We start from the raw sequence: 19,551 nt of genomic DNA, 5'->3' as shown, positions 1-19,551 counted from the left end.
TCAGGCCCCACAGCCGAGCCACGGGGCCTAAGAGCTTCGCCCCTGGGCTGGAGCTGCCGCCATCTCAGTCAGCCTGGCCGGGCAACGTTGCTCTGCAGCGTTTCAATTAACAGGGCCACAGCAACAGGCTCCCATTGAAAGCTCCTGCCCCTCTTCCGATGGCGACGGACTCGGGCTCCGAGCCTGGGCTTCGGATCACTGCTAAGTTCGGCCACTTTTCCCAGCATCGCGTCCTACGTTCTGGCTAGGCCCTTGGGAGGGGCGCTTTCGCAAGCGTTCGCTCGAGTCAACGCAGCCTTCAGCACAGAAACACCGCGCCTCCCCCTCGGGCCGGCCCGGAAAAGCTGACAACGCACTACCTGCTGGATGACCCAGTTTGCCACAGAGAAACCAGCCTTCGATGGGAAGCAAAGCCCGGTCGTGGGCCGGGACCCGGCCGTACACACCCCGCTTGGCGAAGCCTGGGATCCTACCCCGCCAGTCTCAGGAGGCCACAGGCCAGTGGGCCCCCACCGCACCAGGCTGGCTGCCTTAACTCGGCAAAACAACCGCTCCCAGAGCCTGCTGCTCCTCTCTGCTCCAGCCGCAGGCCCTGAGGCTGTGGGGCAGATTGCGTTAGCTCCTCTCCTCACGCTACACTTCTGCACGGCTCCCAGCTGAGCCGGGGCCGCTGCTCAGATGCCAGGCTTCCTCCAGCTGGGCACGGCCCACAGACACCCACCCTTTCCTACCCCTCAAAGAGCCGTGCTCCAGCCGGAAACTGAAAGCCAAACTCGCTCAGCATCCCCAGCTGAAGAGCCGCTGCACAGAGCGCGGGTGACACTCACCGGACCACCCCACGGCAAGAGACCCACACATCCGCTTCCCACAGGCAAACCTGTTCAGATCCGAGTGACCAGGAAGTCCCCCACCCCCTAGAAGGGACCAGGGCGTCCTCCTCCATAGACTTCCTCCCGGGGATTTGCACAGACACCTTGCAACCCGCAGTTGCTTAGTCACCGGCACGACTCCACGGGGAGTTTTCGTTTCGGTTCTGGAACGAGAGAGCCCTCAGCCCCCACCCAATAACGAGCTGCCCGCTCACGCCGCAACGCCAGAAATATAGGCCAAAACCTGGAGCGCCCCAGGGCTTCCAGCCCCCTCGTCTGCATCCTGCCTGTGGGACTCCCAGCTCCAGCATCTTCCCAGATCAGCCAGCGGTGCTGCAGCTAGACAAAGCCCATGTGCCGCGGAGTGGGGAGCTGCTGGGGCACCGAACCTCGGGGCCTCCCCCAGCAAAGAAACAGCAACGGAGGACGGAATGAAGGGGCCGGGCGGGGTTTCATCCCTGGCTTTTAGATACTTGCACCGCACAGGGGATGGGCATGTATCTCAGTCTGTAGGTCACTGATCCCCACAACCTCATGTGAGGAAGGGCAGTGCCAGTAGCAGCCCTGCCTCAGTTTCCCAACCTAAGAGTCTCAATTCCCAGGCTAGCACCCTAACTGCCAGACAGTCCTGCTAAGGCCCGAGGGGCGCATGGCATTCACCCCGTCTGACCCCCGGATGGCCCTGAATTCATTCCTAGTGGAACTAGAGCAGAGCTCTTTGAAACACATCCTGGCTGGACTTTGCCAGCGCTGGCGAATCCAGCGCGACTTTCAGCAAGCCGTGCCAGCGGTTAATTCGCTTCCCTGTTAAAAACGTGCATCTTCTTTCTCCTCTGAATTTGTTAGGCTTCAACAGTTGGCTGGATCTGAGAGGGCTCTTCACACTGGCATCGAGTGGCCCCTGTGCCTTCTTTGTGAGGTTAACCAGAAAGAGTGAAAACAGTGAGAAGTCTCTGTGGCACCTTAGTGCCTAACAAATATATTGGGTCAGAAGCACAAATCAGACATCAAGAATTCTAACATTCAAACACCAGTCGGAGAGCACTTCAATCTCCCTGGACACTCAGTGCCAGACTAAGAAGTGGCAATTCTTCAACAAAAATCTTCAAACACAGACTCCAGTGAGAAACTGCAGAACTGGAATTCATTTGCAAACTGGACACCATCAAATTAGGCCTGAATAAAGACTGGGAGTGGATGGGTCATTGCAAAAAGTAATTTCCCCCTAGTGATACTCATGCCTTCTTGTCAACTGTTTGAAATGGGCCACCTTGATTGCACTGGCCTTGTTAGCACTACAAAAGTGATTTCCACCCCTTCTTGTCAACTGTTGAGAGCAGCCCACTTCCACCTTCATTGAACCGGCTCCTGTTGCGGATTGTGGGGGGGTTAGGGCCCTGCACCCCTCTTCCCGAGATTCACTGCGACTCTCAACCAGCCAGTAAAGCAGAAGGTTTATTTAAGGACAGGAACACAGTCTCAAGCAGAGCATGTAGGTACGACCAGACCCCCTCAATTAGGTCCCTCTGGGAGGTTCAGGGAGCTTAGACCCCAGCTTGGGGTTCCCTGCGTTGCACCACCCAGCCCAAACCGAAACTAAACTCTCCGCCCCTCCCGCTGCTCCTCTCATTTGTTCAGTCTCCCAGGCAGAAGGTGTTAATTCTCCCCACCCCCGTTCCTGGCTCAGGTTACAGCTCAGGTAGCTTCCTTCAAGGGAAGTCCCACATCCCCACTGCAACCCCCCTGCAACATTCCCAGGTCAAATCTGCCCTGCTCCCTGCTCCGTCACATCTCTCCCCCCTTCGAGACTGAACTGAGCGGGGTCACTCTGACCAGTGACCTGGGGAAGTTCAGGGCTCCCTCTCCGGGACAATGCGTCCGCTATCAGGTTGTCACGTCCCTTCACATGGACCACGTCCATGTCATAATCCTGCAGGAGCAGGCTCCATCTCAGGAGCTTGGCGTTGGCTCCTTTCATCTGGTGCAGCCAGGTCAGGGGAGAGTGGTCGGTGTGCACGGTGAAGTGACGCCCAAAGAGATATGGCTCTAGTTTCTTGAGGGCCCACACCATGGCCAGGCATTCCTTCTCGATGGCCGCGTAGTTCTGCTCCCGGGGTAGCAACTTCTTGCTCAGGTACACGATGGGGTGTCTCTCCCCCTTTTCATCCTCCTGCATTAACACCGCCCCCAGTCCTGTGTCTGAGGCGTCGGTGAACACCATAAAGGGCTTGTCAAAGACTGGGTTTGCCAGAACTGGGCCACTGACCAGAGCCTCCTTCAGCGCCCGGAGAGCCTCCTGGCACTCCTCGGTCCAGACCACTTTGTCTGGCTTCCCCTTCTTGCACAGCTCAGTGATGGGGGCGGCTATGGCGCTAAAGTGGGGCACGAACCTCCGATAGTACCCTGCCATCCCAATAAAGGCTTGGACCTGCTTTTTGGTTTGAGGAGCGGGCCAGTCTCTGATCACCTCCACTTTGGCTGGTTCCGGCTTTAGGCAGCCGCTTCCCACCCGGTGGCCTAGGTAGGATACCTCAGCCATCCCCACCTTGCACTTCTCCGGTTTTACGGTCAGCCCAGCCTTCTGGAGTCGGTCCAGCACTTGTCTAACCTGGGATATGTGGTCCTCCCAGGTCTGGCTAAAGACACAGATGTCATCGATATACGCCACGGCAAAACTCTCCATCCCCCTCAGTAGCTGATCCACCAGGCGCTGGAAGGTGGCCGGCGCTCCCTTGAGGCCGAAGGGCAGGGTCAGGAACTCATAGAGCCCCAGAGGGGTGACAAAGGCCGATTTCAGCCTGGCATCTGCATCCAGCGGCACTTGCCAATAGCCCTTTGTAAGATCCATAGTGGTAAGGTACCGAGCACCTCCCAGCTTGTCTAGGAGCTCGTCCGGCCTGGGCATGGGGTAGGCATCGGCTACAGTGATGGCATTGAGCTTCCGATAGTCCACACAGAACCAGATCGACCCGTCCTTTTTGGGGACCAGCACCACCGGCGAGGCCCAAGGGCTGGAAGACGGCTGGATCACCCCCAAAGCCAGCATGTCATTGACCTCTCTTTCCAGGTCCTGAGCAGTTTTCCCTGTGGCTCGGAAGGGGGAGCATTTTATAGGCGGGTGCGATCCTGTCTGCACCCGGTGGACAGTCAGATTAGTGCGCCCAGGCTGGTTGGAAAACAGCTGCTGGTACAGATGCAGCACCCCTCCGATCTCAGCTCGCTGGGCAGGGGTTAGCCGATCAGAGAGGGGAATTGCTTCCAGGGGAAAGCCAACTCTTGTCCCAGGGAATAGATCTACTAAAGGGTCATCTCCCTGCCCCTCCCACTGTCCACACACGGCCAACACCATATTCCCCCTGTCATAATATGGCTTCATCATATTCACATGGTACACCCGGTGGTGATGTGCCCGGTTCGACAGCTCCACCACATAGTTTACCTCGTTTAGTTGCTTGACAACCTTGAAGGGCCCTTCCCAGGCGGCCTGGAGTTTGTTTTTCCTCACGGGGATGAGGACCATCACCTGATCCCCAGTGGCGAAGGCGCGGGCCCGTGCTGTGCGGTCATACCAGACCTTCTGCTTCCTCTGGGCTCTGGCCAGATTCTCCCTGGCCAGGCCCATGAGCTCGGCAAGTCGTTCCCGGAAGGTCAGGACATACTCCACCACCGACTCTCCGTCAGGAGTGGCCTTCCCCTCCCATTCGTCTCTCATCAGGTCCAGGGGCCCCCTTACCCGCCTTCCATATAGCAGTTCGAAAGGCGAAAACCCGGTAGACTCCTGGGGTACCTCCCTGTATGCAAACAGCAGGTGAGGTAAGTACTTGTCCCAGTCCTGCGGGTGCTGATTCATAAATGTTTTCAGCATCATTTTTAGCGTCCCATTGAACCTCTCCACCAGCCCGTTGGATTGGGGGTGATATGCTGAGGCCCAGTTGTGCCGGACCCCACATCTCTCCCACAAGCACCGGAGTAGGGCCGACATGAAGTTGGACCCTTGGTCCGTCAAGACTTCCTTGGGGAACCCCACTCGGCTGAAAATGGTCAGCAGCGCATCCGCCACAGTGTCTGCTTCAATGGACGATAAGGGCACTGCCTCGGGGTAGCGGGTGGCGAAATCTACCACCACCAGGATGTATTTCTTCACAGACCGGGTCGTCTTGCTGAGAGGTCCCACTATGTCCATGGCCACCTTCTGGAAAGGCTCCTCTATGATGGGCAAAGGTCTCAATGCTGCCTTCCCCTTGTCCCGGGCCTTCCCCACCCTCTGGCAGGGGTCACAGGATCGGCAGTACTGCCGGACGTTGGTGAAGACCCCGGGCCAGTAAAAGTTCTGTAGCAGCCTCTGCCTGGTGCGCCGGATCCCCTGGTGCCCTGCGAGAGGGATGTCATGGGCCAGGTACAGTAGCTTGTGGCGAAACTTCTGGGGAACCACCAGCTGCCTCCTGATCCCCCACGACTCCACTTCCCCCGGGGGAGCCCACTCTCGGTACAGGAACCCCTTCTCCCACAGGAACCTCTCCTTGCATCCTCTCCTCATGGTCTGTACCACACTGAGGTCAGCCAGGCCCCTTAGCTTCCGCAGGGAGGGGTCCTTCTGCAACTCGGCCTGGAACTCGGCGGCTGGGGAAGGGATGGGGACCTGCTCCCTCTCGTCGGCTGGGTCAGAAGCCCCAGCCACCCCGCGGCCTGTCCTGGGGTGTTCCCTTCCCACCCGGGAAGGGTTCGGTGCCTCCGGTGGGACATCCTTCCCAAGGTCAGGGCGTAGTGCCCCTCGCCGGCTCTGGCTACGGGTCACGACTAAGGCGGTCTGGGGGCTGCTTGGCCAGTCCTCTAGGTCCCCCCCCCATCAACACCTCAGTGGGCAAATGGTGGTGCACTCCCACGTCCTTGGGGCCCTCCTTGGCCCCCCATTTCAGGTGTACCCTCGCTACGGGAACCTTGAATGGGGTCCCGCCCACCCCGGTCAGGGTCAGGAAGGTGTTGGGCACCACCCGATCTGGGGCCACCACCTCGGGCCGGGCCAGTGTCACCTCTGCGCCCGTGTCCCAGTATCCATAAACTTTCTTCCCATCCACCTCCAGGGGAACAAGGCACTCGCTCCGCAGGGACAGCCCCGCGCCAACCCTGTAAACGGAGAACTTTGAATCCGGAGCATCTGGCCCCCCAGAGAAGCTGGCTGGGGGCCCTTCTCTCTCTTGAGCAGTTGATAAGCTGCCAGCCCCTCTTGCGTGAGAAGCCTGTCCCTCGTCCGTCTGGGCCTCTACCAAGTTAACCCGGTGCGGGTTCGGTCTGCTCAGTCTGTCCTTGAGCTTGGGGCACTGGGCCCGAACGTGGCCTCTTCGGCCGCAGTAATAGCAGCTCAGGTCCCGTGGGTCCCCTCGAGCCGGTCGGTTGTCCCTGATGCTGGGCATTCCCCGTGGGAGGGGATTCCCCATACTCCCCCTTTGGGAGGTCCCAGGGTGACTCTCTCTCTGCATCGCGGCGGGCCTGTTCCTTTGGGGCTCCTCCCTGCCACCCCCTGACCGGCTCTTTACAAACTCATCGGCCAGCTGCCCTGCGTGTCGCGGGTTCTCTGGCTTTCTGTCCACCAACCACAGCCTCAGGTCGGATGGGCACCGCTCATACAGTTGCTCCAGTACCAGCAGTTTAATCAGGTCCTCCTTCGTCTGGGCCCCACCAGCCCACTTGCTGGCGTATCTTTCCATGCGGACGGCTAGTTGCAGATATGAGATCTCAGGGGTTTTATCCTGACTCCGGAACCTTTCCCGGTACATCTCAGGAGTCAGCCCAAACTCTCGTAGCAGGGCCTTTTTGAATAGTTCGTAGTCCCCTTTCTCTGCCTCTCCCAGTTGGCGGTACAATGCCACGGCTTTGGGGTCCAGTAAGGGGGTAAGGACCCGGAGTCTGTCCGCGGGATCAACCCGGTGCAGCTCGCAGGCCGTCTCAAAGGCCTCCAGGAAGTCATCCATGTCCTCCCCCTCCTTGTATGGGGCCATGATGCACTTATCAAAGCTCCGTGCAGTCCCGGGTCCCCCCTCACTCACCGCAGCCGGGGGTTCGCTGCCCTTCAATCTCGCCAGTTCCAGGTCATGCTGACGCTGTCTCTCTTCATGCTGTCTCTGTCTCTCATTCTCCTCCCGTTCATGCTGTCTCTCTTCACGCTGATGCTGTCTCTCTTTCTCCTCCCGTTCATGCTGTCTCTGTCGTTCACGATCCTCCAGCTCTCTCAGTTTTAGCTCTTTCTCCCATTCCAGCCAACGTCGCCGGGAGGATCCTCTGCTGGCCGGCGGGCTTCGCGGGGGGGGGAGGGGGGGGGGAATCCCCTGCTGGCCGGGGGGGTCACGGCGCCTTCGGTATTTGCTGGGCTCCTCCCCACCCTTCCCCTAGGCATAGGAAGGAGGGGTCTCGGGAAGCCCTCAGCAGCCGGCTGACCACTCCCAGCTGGGACAGACACTGGTGCCTGCGCTGCATTTGCCAGGCTGCTTCCCTGAGACACAGGGATCAGTTCATTCGCGCGATCTTCCGCCTCCAGCTGGGCAATGAGCTGTTCTTTGGTGAGCCTCCCAATGCGCAGCCGCCTCTGCTTGCACAGCTCCACCAGGTCGCTCTTAAGCCGCTTGGCATACATCTTCCTGCTGGCCACTCACCGGCCTGTGTGCTCACAGCTCCCCACAGTTCCCAGGGGGACCCCTAGTGTGCCAGCCCTTCTCGAGGTCACCGCCTCTCTGCCAGGGTCGAGCTGCAGACTCCTCCGCCCCTGGGACCACTCGCTGCGATCCCCCCGGGGGACCCTGTTACTGCAAAAGTCCTTCTCGCTGGTCACACACTCCCAGGGGTAATAACCGTCTCTCTCCCACTCTTCAGCAGGCCTGGTCCCCGTCAATCCCCCTTCGTTTTACTGCTCCCCAGTCACTTACTGCAGGAAGCGCCGTCCACGGGGTGAGTAGATCCCGCCGCTGCCACCAGTTGTTGCGGAGTGTGGGGGAGTTAGGGCCCTGCACCCCTCTTCCCGAGATTCACTGCGACTCTCAACCAGCCAGTAAAGCAGAAGGTTTATTTAGGGACAGGAACACAGTCTCAAGCAGAGCGTGTAGGTACGACCAGACCCCCTCAATTAGGTCCCTCTGGGAGGTTCAGGGAGCTTAGACCCCAGCTTGGGGTTCCCTGCGTTGCACCACCCAGCCCAAACCGAAACTAAACTCTCCGCCCCTCCCGCTGCTCCTCTCCTTTGTTCAGTCTCCCAGGCAGAAGGTGTTAATTCTCCCCACCCCCGTTCCTGGCTCAGGTTACAGCTCAGGTAGCTTCCTTCAAGGGAAGTCCCACATCCCCACTGCAACCCCCCTGCAACATTCCCAGGTCAAATCTGCCCTGCTCCCTGCTACGTCACAGCTCCTTAGCACTGACCCCCCACCCACTTGGTAAGGCAACGCCCATCTTCATGTGTTGTGTATTTATATCTGCCTACTGGATGTTCCACTCCATGCATCCGATGAAGTGGGTTTTAGCCCACGAAAGCTTCTGCCCAGATAAAGGTGTTCATCCCGAAGGTGCCACAATGACTCCTCGCTGTTTCTGCGGATACAGACCAACACGGCCACGCCTCTGAAACCTGTCAGAAAGTGACCCACACAGGGAGCTCAAAGGGATGTTTTCCAATCCCCTCTCTCCAGCTGATCGACATCCGCCTTGAATTGTGGGCACCAGAACGGGACACAATATTCCAGCCGCGGTTGCACCAGTGTCAGATCCAAAGCTAACAGAACCTCAGTCGTTCCTGTGTGAGGCTGGCGAAGTCAGGCGTCTCTCAAGTCCTCATCTCCACAGAAGGTTTCCTAGCCTAGCGAGAACATCAGCTCCTTGGGGTGGGGACCGTCTCTGCTAGGGACACTGCCCAGCAAGCAGCACTCACTCACTCTGCTCACCCCCAACCCCGCGAAGCGCCTGCTGGGTGACACGCAGCGCTCAAGGCAGAACCCTGCACTGCTGCGAAGTCTGGGGAAGATTTTGGTGGCGGTGGTTTTGGCATTGCGGTAGCCACGTCGAACAAAGACAACGAGACGCAGGATGGGAGAGGAACGGGGGCACCGAGAGGGAAAAGAGTTGCCCGATGAGGCAGCGGGAACAGAACGTTGCTTCAGCCTGCAAGAGCCCCCACTCACACCCACAGCACGTTGGTCGGATTGTGCAGTGACACTGGTCACCTAACAGGAGCCACGGGGGCAAGGTCCTGGCTGCTGTGAGCACTCGGTTGCCGGAGGTTTTGACATCTCAGACGAAATACAGCCCTGCACGGCTCCGATGTTATCAGAGACTAAAAGGTGGTTTCCCCCCCAATATCTGAGGCAGAAGGAAGGGCAGCCACCTCTGGTGCAGAGAGCAGCAGCTAAACAGAACACAGCAAGCTGTGGACAGCGAGGGAGGGGGAATTCTGGGCCACCGGGGAAGCCCCGTGAAGAGCAATACGGGATCTTCAGCATCTTACTTAAGACTTCGGGTTGTTTCTGTTCTATGTTTGTGCAGCACCTAAAACAAGAGGCTTCTGGGACTGCCACCATACAAGTAACCCGCGCAGAGCAGACGGGACTTTGGCTGAAGATGCCAACGATGTGAGGAACAAGGCGCTCCGAGAGATCAATGCAATTTCAGTCCAGAGTGATTGGGGAAGACAGAGTGCTTAAATCCAACAGGGGAGGTGGCAAACTTTTCCGGGTCAGCACCCCTGTTTGATCTACAAATCCTGCTCGGCCATCTCCACTCTTCGAACGTTGCTGGGGTCGTCAAACACACTTTCTGGCTTGCGGTTTTCAAACAGGCTGGTTTGCTTCAGGCCTTGAGAGCAAAGCACAGTCGGCGCACAAGTCACCCGACGGTAAGGACAAGGGACCCCTTTGAGCCAAGATCAAACCGGAGACATTCTGGCCCAACATGGCCCACGCGTGCCAAAAGCACAACCAGAAAGAGAGACCCACGGATCTCTCATGGAACACCTCCTCTCCGGGTCTTGAAGAACATTGTTAGCCTTCAGCTACAGTCCCCGTCCCACTCCTGAGCTAGCGAGGAGATCTTGGACAGTCAGTGGAGGTGCCGGGCTCGTGGGCCGCACAGTCTGAAGCCACCCAACCGGTTCCTGCCCTTCCAAAGGGAGCCGGCCCCTCGGAAGCATTAAGGCTAGAAAGGAACCGTAGATCTAGTCGGATCTCTTGTATGGCGAGACACAAGACTCCTGAGCTGAGCTCAATAAGGTGCAGTTGAACAAACATCCCTCTTACAGATACGCCCAGTCTCGACTGAAGACCTGCGTGTGACGGAGACTCACATACCAGATCCCTGCCCCTCTGTCCCAATGGCCAGCAGCCGACTTCTGATTTTCATCCATCGTGGACCAACTCCGAGCCAGTGATCTCAACCTGCCTCGTGGCTAGATCCGAGAGCTGTCCAAGGTCACATCTCTTCTCCCCAGGCTGCGGTTAAGTCACTTCTTAACCTTCGCTTCCATAAAGCTACTTCAGTTGCTCACCACACGAGCCTTGAATGGCCCCCATGGTTCTTCTCTGAACCCTCTCCTAGTTTTCCCAGCGTCGTTCTAGTTCCACAGGGGCACCAGACCTAGACGCAACCTCCCAGTGACGCAGCCCCATCTCTGCAAGGGAGGAGGATGTTTTTCTAACGCACCCGGCATCCTCACGTTAGCCGCTGGGACTGCCTGGCACATGTAAAATATTCCACCCGCTTGTCTCAGCCTTGCCACTAACAGCTCCAACGACGGCCATCGATCAGTCATACGTTAGCCCTCAGCATGCGCTAGTCAGTTTCTCGCATCCTGCCCGACAGCAACCGCAGCGCACAGCGCCCCGCACAAGCGCCTTCCCGTTGCCAGGTGCTGTATGTACGCCGCTCACGGCCTCACAGCCTAACAAAGGCCGGGGAGAGGAAACATGCCCCGAGACGTGAAGCCAGCAAGGCAGTGATAGAACCCAGGAGTCCTGCCTCCCACCTCAGCGCCCCTTGTCCCTCACTACGCAGCCGCCGTTCTAGAGTGAAATGAAAGCACTCAGCGTAGAGGGAACTGGGTGTGTATATAACATTCCCCCTCTCCCCCCAGTCAACACCCCATGGCTTGGAGCATCCGTGGGAAACCAACAGACGAAGACAGCTACTGCGCTAACCTGATCTATAGTCCAGAGAGGTTCCTTGATGGGACACCACCTCCCTTCTCCACGAATGTCTAATAGTTTCCCCTGCCTACAATTAACACCTACAATCAATGGGAGAACAGGCTCTTTGGTTTGCTGAACGAGGGGCCAGATTGGAGGGGGTGATGGGGGGGGGGGGGGGGAGAGACAGACAACCTGCAAAGGCAGGGGGACAGGTGCATGATCAGCCAAGTGTTTTAAGGGGCAGGATTTTAGTTGGACAGTGGCCCCTGAAGTTTGTAACTTGCCATTCCAAGGCCAGAAGGGATCATCCAAGCCTGACCTCCTGGCTAACACAGGCCAGAAACTTTCACCAGTTCCCCCCAGGGGTGGAGCCCAACAACTTGTGTTCAGCAAAAGCACACCCCGAAAGGCAGCCAGTCTGGATGGGAGCCTCCATCTCCGTCCCGGGAAGTGCGTCCCAAGAGTTCATCCTCCTCTTTTGGAAACAGGCGCCTCCTTTGCAGTTTGCGTTTGGCTGGCTTCAGCTTCCAAGCGGTGGTGGTTCCACCTTTCCCCACTGAAGCCTGGGATGAAGGTACTTAGACGCTGCTCAGGGAGTCCGACTGGTCGTTAAGCAGAGTCGATCAGGATCACGTCAGGCTCCTTTCAATATCTGCTCCCCCAAGACCTACCCGGGAAGAACCAGCTACTGCTGCCAAGTACAACGCAGTGGTTAGAGTGCCAGGACTCCTGGGTTCTGTGCCCTGCTCTATTCCGGTCACTGACAAGGTGGGACCACCAAGCCTCACTTTCCCCACTGATTGAACAGGCAGATGTTTGAGACACAGGAAGTGCGGAGATACTCTGACGCGTGGTCTTTCTCCCCCGGAGCAGTTTATTCAGCACAGGTTCGAGACGTGGGGACGGCAGTACACAGAAGGCCACAGGCATCAGCAGTGAGGCCAGCTCTTCCGAAGCACACCCTTAAGAAACTGCAGAGGTTGGAAGGCACATTTACACATTTTTGCCCAGGGGTCTTGTCCTCCACACCAGAAGCAGAGCGCTTGGTTAGAGAGGAGAAATCTGCCAATCCCTGGAACGAGGGGCGGGGGAGAGAATACACCCATCCACTCACTCCAACCCGCCGGCTCATCTGGAAAATCGCTCCAGCGAACTGACCAACAAGTAGAGCAAGTTTAGTAACTCGGCCATCATGACACGCATCAGTTAAGAGTCTCTGAAGGATCCTGGGCAGAATTGGTTTCACCAGTGATGTCCTATTTATCTGGCCATGCAACCACCACTTAGCTATTGCTGAGGAAATGTGTCAGACACCAGGCCACAAAGCCAGTCTAGTACGTCTCTCCGCACACACACACACACACACACACACACACCCCCAACGGCTACCTGCAGGCTCTGATCCTGGCTCCAATCAGTTTCATGGTTCTCTAAGATGCAGGCATTTAAGAGACTGGAAAAAATGGCATCTTGGACTCGATTACCCTGAGTCTCCCATCAGCTGACAGTGGACAATGCCTGGCGGGCTCCAGTCCTGGCACAGCTCCGCCGAGTGAGCCTGCCTCCGGGACCGGCTCCCCGTTACTCACAGGCGTGCCAAAGCAGGGGGAGTTGAAGTGGAAAAGGTTTGATTCACAAGGCTAAATATGGGATCCCATAGTGACGCTGCATTTTAATAGGTACGCCCAGCCATCTGAATCAGCCTTTCTTCAAAGAAAAACGATAGCTCCCCCCCAGGGCTAACCCCGAGCCTCACAGACAAGCCAAGATTGCAGAACGCCGCTAAATAGGTATTACACCCATTCCAGAGCACAGGGCAAAGCAGAGCGGTGCGCACACACTGGCCTTGGCTCAGGGACTGAAATGGGTCAAGCTGGTCTGAACGCTCACAGAAAGGACCACCACTTGAACCTAAACCATCCAACCTTGCAGCACACCCCCTCCACATGCTGTCCTCTGGGTCCCGACTAGCAAAAGGCACCAGAAAGTTAGGTGACTTGACAGAGGTCACCGTCAGTGGCAGAACTGGAAACGGAGCCCAGGAATTCTGGCTCCCAGCCCCTTCTCCCCCCCCCATGCTCTAATCACTAGGCCCCACTGCCCTCCCAGAGCCAGGGAAAGAATCAAGGCACCCTCAAAAAGAACAAGAGTACTTGTGGCACCTTAGAGACACATGGCTGCTACTCTGAAACCTGTCAAGGAATCCTGAATCCCAGTCTCCCCTGCTCTAACCACTAGACACCATTCTGCTCCCAGAGTTGGAGAAAGAACTCAGGAGACCTGACACCCAGTACTTCACACCAGGAGCACTCAAGCCGGAGTGGGGGGTCATCCCACAGGTGTTGGGGTATCAGACCACCCAGTCTCTCTCACAGGAGAGCTATCAAGGCCTGCGCTAACCATTAATTAGACACACTCCCTTCCCTACACAGTGATCAAACATCCATTCTTCAGGCAATGTAGCAGTCCTGAGAGGAGTCCGTTAGCCCCTCCCCGCAATTACAGGCCCTGAGCGGGCCGACAGTCCCAGGGACGTTTCTAGGGCTGAAACCCAGGGACTGAGCTGCCCGGACATATAGCTCCGCTGCATCACATCGGGGGCAACCACACCTGGATCTAACTGGACTTAATCAGGCAACTTTCCGTGCTGCTGCAGGCTGGAAGTTTGGGAAAAACCTAGGAACCCCGGAGTCCTGGTGCCCAGCCCTGCCACCTGTACTAACCCACTCCATCTCACCTCCGCCCAGAGCCAGAACGCATAAGACGCTGAAAACCCCCGAAGGTCTTGCTCTAACACGAACCACCTTCAGCACATAGTCCATGCAAGGATCTCCAAGCACATCACCAGGGGACTGGTCAGCACCAGTCTTATTTTCCAGAGAGGGGGGATGCCCTGGCCAGCACCCAGAGCCAGAACCCCTCACCTATAGCCACCAGGCCCCCTCCCTGCAACAGAGACAGCACTGTCGGGAGGCCAGAGCTCCAGGCCTAGTTCTGCCTTGTCGTGAGCTCAGACGTGCCTCAGTTTCCCCTCCCACCAACTCCTTAGGACAGGAGCATTCTCCCCATGCATCTGTGCAGGCCCCAGCACACAGGCAGCCTCCCTGATCTCGAGCAGGGCACCTGTCAGAATCCAGATCAATCCAGAGAGAACATGCCTGCCGGCTGCAGTGTTGACCAGTTCACCATGTGCCCTCTGCCGCACGTGGGTCCTTACTCCCCCTCATCAGAGGAGCCTCAGCGGCGTGACCACCATCTCCTTTCGCCACAGACAGGTAACCGCACCTAGAGCTCGCCACGAGAGCAAAGCACCCTGCTAGGTCACCGACAAGCTGATGGAAGCAAGCGCGGACGCTCACCTGGAATCACAGCCAGTCCATGCTCGGTCCGGTCTGCTATCCGAATCACTAATCCGGCACCCACGCTTCGCCCCAGCCGGCCAAGGGAAACACCTTCCGGTTTTCGCGGTTGCTCTAATCCACTTCGACCAGACTAACTGAGGGCCTAGGAGAAACCGGAGACACGGGTGAGACCTGGCACTGGGGGAGATCTACAGAGACCTCAGAACGGGCACGGGGCAGAGGCAGACCATGGAGACCTGGATATTTCATCATACGGGGTTAAGAACAGATACGCCCCTAGCAAGCGAATTGGGCAATATATTGGGGGACAAGTAGGAGCAACTAAAGGGCAGACAGGAAGGCAAGAGGGGTACCTATAATTCCATCCCATTCACCCTAGGGGATCCCTGCCTGGCTTATTTACCCTTCCCAACATACAACACCCAGGAGTTACCTGATAACATTCATAAGCAACAGCTTTAATATGAAACAAGGAGAAGTACCTTATCACTCACTCACATACACACACACAGTTAACCTGTGGAACCCACTGCCACCTCATTGAGGTGTTGTGAAGGCCAAAGGTAGATAACGGGGGTCCAAAAAGAACTAGACAGCCATCGATGGAGCTATCCTCCATGAAGTTATGAGCCAAGACGGTCAGGGATGCTTTGGGCGTCCCGACTCTGACGGCCAGAAACTGGGAGGGGAAGATTGGGGGGGGGGGGGGGGGGGGGGGCTGCTCTGTTCTGAACGCTCTGGGCCTGGCCACCATAGGAGATGGGATACTGGGCTGGATGAACCATTGCTTTGCACCAGTCTGGCCCGGCTCATGTTCTCACCTGCTCCAAAGCAGGAAATCGGGGGGTGATCCACGGTGAGCTAGTCTTACCCACCACCCTAGACAGATCTGCTTCCCACACCACTTCAGCCCCTCTGAGAAAAGCCCTGAAGCAAGAGAGAGCTAGGCAAGCCCTAGTCACCCAACAAGCATCCTGCCCTAACGTAGGTGTGACGGTTATTTACAGGGGTCCCCCAGCTCTGCACACCACGCGGCTGGGCACCCCCAAACTGTGCTGAAAGCCGGCAGGAGGGAGAGGCTGTGGCAGCCGGAACTTTTGGCAGCTCTAGGAGGAGCCTGGGCAGCCCGGCAGTGCTAGAACAATCCCCGCCCCCGTGCTAGGCTTGTCAATTGCTCCAGCGATTTCAGCAGCCCTACTGCTCTAGAAGTTCCCCGCCCACTAGCCCTGCTGGGGCCCGGGCAAAGCTGGGCACCGCTCAGGGCAAAAAGGGGAGGAGGGGAGAAAAACCTCCCCCCGAGCTGCCACTTTAATTTAGACCCAGAATTGGGGGGTCTTTGCCCCACATGCAAGGGGCGGTAAGAACTGCCAGCTCCAGGTGCCCCCACTCTCCTGGAGAGATTCCTACGGCTTGGCCTGGGAGGGGGGAGCCCCATAGTATCGCTCCCAGCTGGGCGGGTGGGGAGGGTTTTCCCCAATTACAAAGTTTCCTGGTGGGCTTCCCACCCAGACCTGGGGGTGGGGCACCATTCTCCCCTTCTCTAAGAAATCAGGGAGATCTTCCTGACCCACCCTCTTTCACATCTCCCTACCCCGGCAGCACCCGCCAAAAGAACCCTCCCCTTTGGGTGAGAGTCATATAGTGTCTCCTCCCCACCTCCCACTAGCTTCAGGAGTCCCCCTTTGAACTCTTCACTCCCACAATCATCCCCTGTCTTCGGAAGACATCCCCCCCAGGTTTCGGGGGGCATGGACATCCTGTTATGGAGTTATGGGGAACTGGGGCAAATACTCTGCAAGGAGGGAGATGGGGAGCACGGGTTCCAGGGAGAAGTCCCTGTGGGAGGTACCAGGTTCAGTCCTGGGGGCTCCCAAGGGGAGGCGGGATCTCTGCCCAGGAAGGGGGAACGACAGGCTCCCTCATAAGGGGGAAGGTTTTGTGGGCGAGGGGAGGCCAGGCACTGAATGGGGGGAGATGGACCCTCATGGGGGGAACCCATCCTGCACAGATGGGGAGGGGGAAGGAAGGTCCCTGACTAATGGGGGTGGGAAAAGGGCAGCAGTCTATGGACGGATGGTTCAGAACAGGCTCAGTGGGGGGGGTCTCCATGGGGAGATCTGGGATGGGGGGGGAGAGGTAAGAGAGGGGCAGGCTTGCTGGGGGAGGCAGGGCTCTATGGAAGGGGAAAGCAGGTCTCAGTCACGGCATGGGGGAGGGTCCCCGCGGTGGGTCTGTCCCTGTCCAGGGGAGCAGGTACCCAATGAGGGAGGCAGGTCAGGTCTGGGGGAACAGGTCTCCATGGGAAGCTGAGTCCCCCCTCTCCTGTGGCGGCGGCGGGCTCGCTCCCATCTCCCAGCAGGCGTCAGGTCTCCCTTCTCTCCCTGGGGTGGCCACATCCCTGTGCTGGGGGTGTGTGTCTTCCGTCTCTCTGTGTGTGGGGGGTGGCAGGTCCCTGTGTGGGAGGGTGACAGATCTCCTTCTCTCCCTGTGGCCTATCTAGGTGGGAGGCCCATGTGATGGGGGGGAGGAGGGCAGGTCCCTGTGCAGGGGGGGGCAGGCGCGGAAGGGAAATATGATGGGGGGCAGGCCCAGTGGGGTAGGAGGAATATGACGGGGGGAGGCCGGTGGGGGGGCAAGGTGCTGGGGGCAGTGATGAGGGGGCACAGGCTGCTGGGGGGAGCCCAGCGGGGGGGAGTCCCTGGGTGGGCAGTTGCTGGGGACGGAATATGATGGTGGGGAGGTCCCTGGGCAGGGGGGGAAGGTCACGGGGGGGGCAATATGATGGGGAGGGCCAGCGGGGGAGAAGGTCCCTGGGCAATGGGGGATATGATGGGGGAGGCCCCTGGGCAGGGGGCCTGGCAGGGGGGGGCGGGCTGGTCACTGGGGAGGCCCGGCTGGGGGGGGATATGATGGGGGTGGCAAGAGGGGGCAGGTCGCTGGGGGTGGGAATATGACGTGGGGGCAGGTCTCTGAACGGGGGGGGGGGAGATAGGACAGGGAGCAGTCGCGGGGGGGCATATAATGGGGGAGGGTCAGCAGGGGGGGCAGGCTGGCGGAGGAGCAGGTCGCTGAGGGGGGGGGCGGCAGCGGTCCCTGGGTGGGGGAGCCAGCGGGGTGGGGGTTGCTGCAGAGGGGGGGGCGAGGGGGATATGACGGGGGGGCAGTCCCTGGGCGGGGAGGGCAGGTCGCTGCAGAAGGGGCCGGCGGAAGGGGGGGGCCGCGGGGGGGGGGAAGCAGGTCACTGCAGGGTGGGGCAGGTCCCCTGGGCGGGGCAGTCGGTGGGGGGGCAGGAGGGTCGCTCGGGGGGGGGGGCGGTCGCTGCGTGGGTGGCTGGTGTAGGGGGGGGGAGGTCCCTGGGCGGGGGGGGGGCAGGTCGCTGTGGGGGGGGGGTCGGTGGCGGGGGGAGGGGGCAGGTCCCTGGGCGGGGGGGTCGGTGAGGGGGGAGCAGGGGGGGGTCGGTGGCGGGGGCGGGGCAGGTCGCTCCGGGGGGAGCAGGGGGGGGCGGAGCAGGGCGGGGGGGTTGGTGAGGGGGAGCAGGGGGGGTCGGTGGCGGGGCAGGTCGCTCCGGGGGGGAGCAGGGCGGGGGGGGGCAGGTCCTGGGCGGGGGGGTCGGTGAGGGGGAGCAGGGGGGGGTCGGTGGCGGGGGCGGGGCAGGTCGCTCCGGGGGGAGCAGGGGGGGGCGGAGCAGGGCGGGGGGGTTGGTGAGGGGGAGCAGGGGGGGGTCGGTGGCGGGGCAGGTCGCTCCGGGGGGGGAGCAGGGGGCGGGGGGGGCAGGTCCCTGGCGGGGGGGTCGGTGAGGGGGAGCAGGGGGGGGTCGGTGGCGGGGGCGGGGCAGGTCCCTGGGCGGGGGGGTCGTGAGGGGGAGCAGGGGGGGGGGTCGGTGGCGGGGGCGGGGGCAGGTCGCTCCGGGGGGAGCAGGGGGGGGCGGAGCAGGGCGGGGGGGTTGGTGAGGGGGAGCAGGGGGGGTCGGTGGCGGGCAGGTCGCTCCGGGGGGGAGCAGGGCGGGGGGGAGCAGGTCCCTGGGCGGGGGGGTCGGTGGGGGGGCAGGAGGTCGCTCGGGGGGGGGGGGGGCGGTCGCTGCGTGGGTGGCTGGTGTAGGGGGGGGGAGGTCCCTGGGCTGGGGGGGGGCAGGTCGCTGTGGGGGGGGGGTCGGTGGCGGGGGAGGGGGCAGGTCCCTGGGCGGGGGGGTCGGTGAGGGGGAGCAGCAGGGGGGGGGGGTCGGTGGCGGGGGGAGCAGGGCGGGGGGGGGGCCGCCCCCCCCCGAGGACCAGGGCCCAGCGCGGCGGGTCGGGTCGGGGTCGGGTCGGGGGTCCCGCCCCCCCGCGGTACCTGCTCCGGGCGCGGGGTCAGTGCCAGCCCAGTCGCCTCCCGCCGCCGCCATCTTAACAGCAGCCCCCGAGCCTCAGCCCAGCAGGCAGATCCCGCGAGAACTCCCTGCCTGCCGCTCGGGGACGGATCCCGCGAGAGTTCGGGAGCGAGTTCCCGCGAGACAGGCTCCGCCCCCTCCCTCCCGCGAGAACCGAGAGGGGCAGATCCCGCGAGACTTGGCGGGGGGGTGACTTCACCGCGCTGGAGCACAGCGGGAGAGATCTCGCGAGAATTCAGGCGACAGTTCACGTGAGACTTCCCCGCAAGAAGCGCAGGTCCGAGATCTCGCGAGAACGTGATGGTTCTCGTGAGCATTCAATACCAGGGTAGCGATCCCCGGAGCTAGACAGGACGAGCGAAATCTCGCGATAGTTCGGGGAGCAGCCCTCACCGCGAGGCCGCCAGCTGAGCATTAGATCTCGCGAGACTTGATGGTGAAAATCTCGCAAGGGTCGCGAGACTGATCTCTTTAACCGTTTACGGACCGGAATAAAAGGGTGCGGCGAGATCTCGCGAGACTTGAGGCCGCAGCTCTAGCTTTGGTCCCGCCCTTCCCATGAGACTAAATTGCCTTTGGCCCGGGAGAGAATCGCGCGAGAACTGGAAACGGAACCTCGCGAGAACTCAGGGCCGGCGGGGGGAAAGGAACGCGGGAACCCGGTGCTAGAAGGGGATGGGAGCCGTGAGGGGAAATCGCGCGAGAACTCACCGTCTCCAAGGTGACAGGGAGCGAGACGGCCGGCCGCGGCGGGGGTGGCTGGACAAGAGCCCACGTGAGGTCTCGCGATGACAGGA

The 19,551-nt window shown here is 60.1% G+C and overlaps 1 protein-coding gene across 4 annotated transcripts in view; it reads right to left on the bottom strand.

The window, feature by feature from the left end:
* Positions 1-18,798, bottom strand: part of HUWE1 (HECT, UBA and WWE domain containing E3 ubiquitin protein ligase 1) — a 68,368-nt gene extending 49,570 nt beyond the window's left edge. For all 4 annotated transcript variants that reach the window (XM_054015070.1, XM_054015072.1, XM_054015071.1 and 1 more), the window contains exons 1-2: positions 18,718-18,798; positions 14,386-14,530 (exon numbers count right to left, since the gene is read on the bottom strand). The gene's annotated coding sequence lies outside the window, so the exon portion shown is untranslated. The remainder of the gene's footprint in view (positions 1-14,385; positions 14,531-18,717) is intronic.
* Positions 18,799-19,551: the final 753 nt, after the last annotated feature.

The sequence above is a fragment of the Malaclemys terrapin genome (genome assembly GCF_027887155.1).
Source record: "Malaclemys terrapin pileata isolate rMalTer1 chromosome 20 unlocalized genomic scaffold, rMalTer1.hap1 SUPER_20_unloc_5, whole genome shotgun sequence".
Lineage (NCBI taxonomy): Eukaryota > Metazoa > Chordata > Testudines > Emydidae > Malaclemys > Malaclemys terrapin.
Note: the sequence above shows the minus strand (reverse complement) of the source record. Positions and strands in the feature narration are given on the sequence as shown.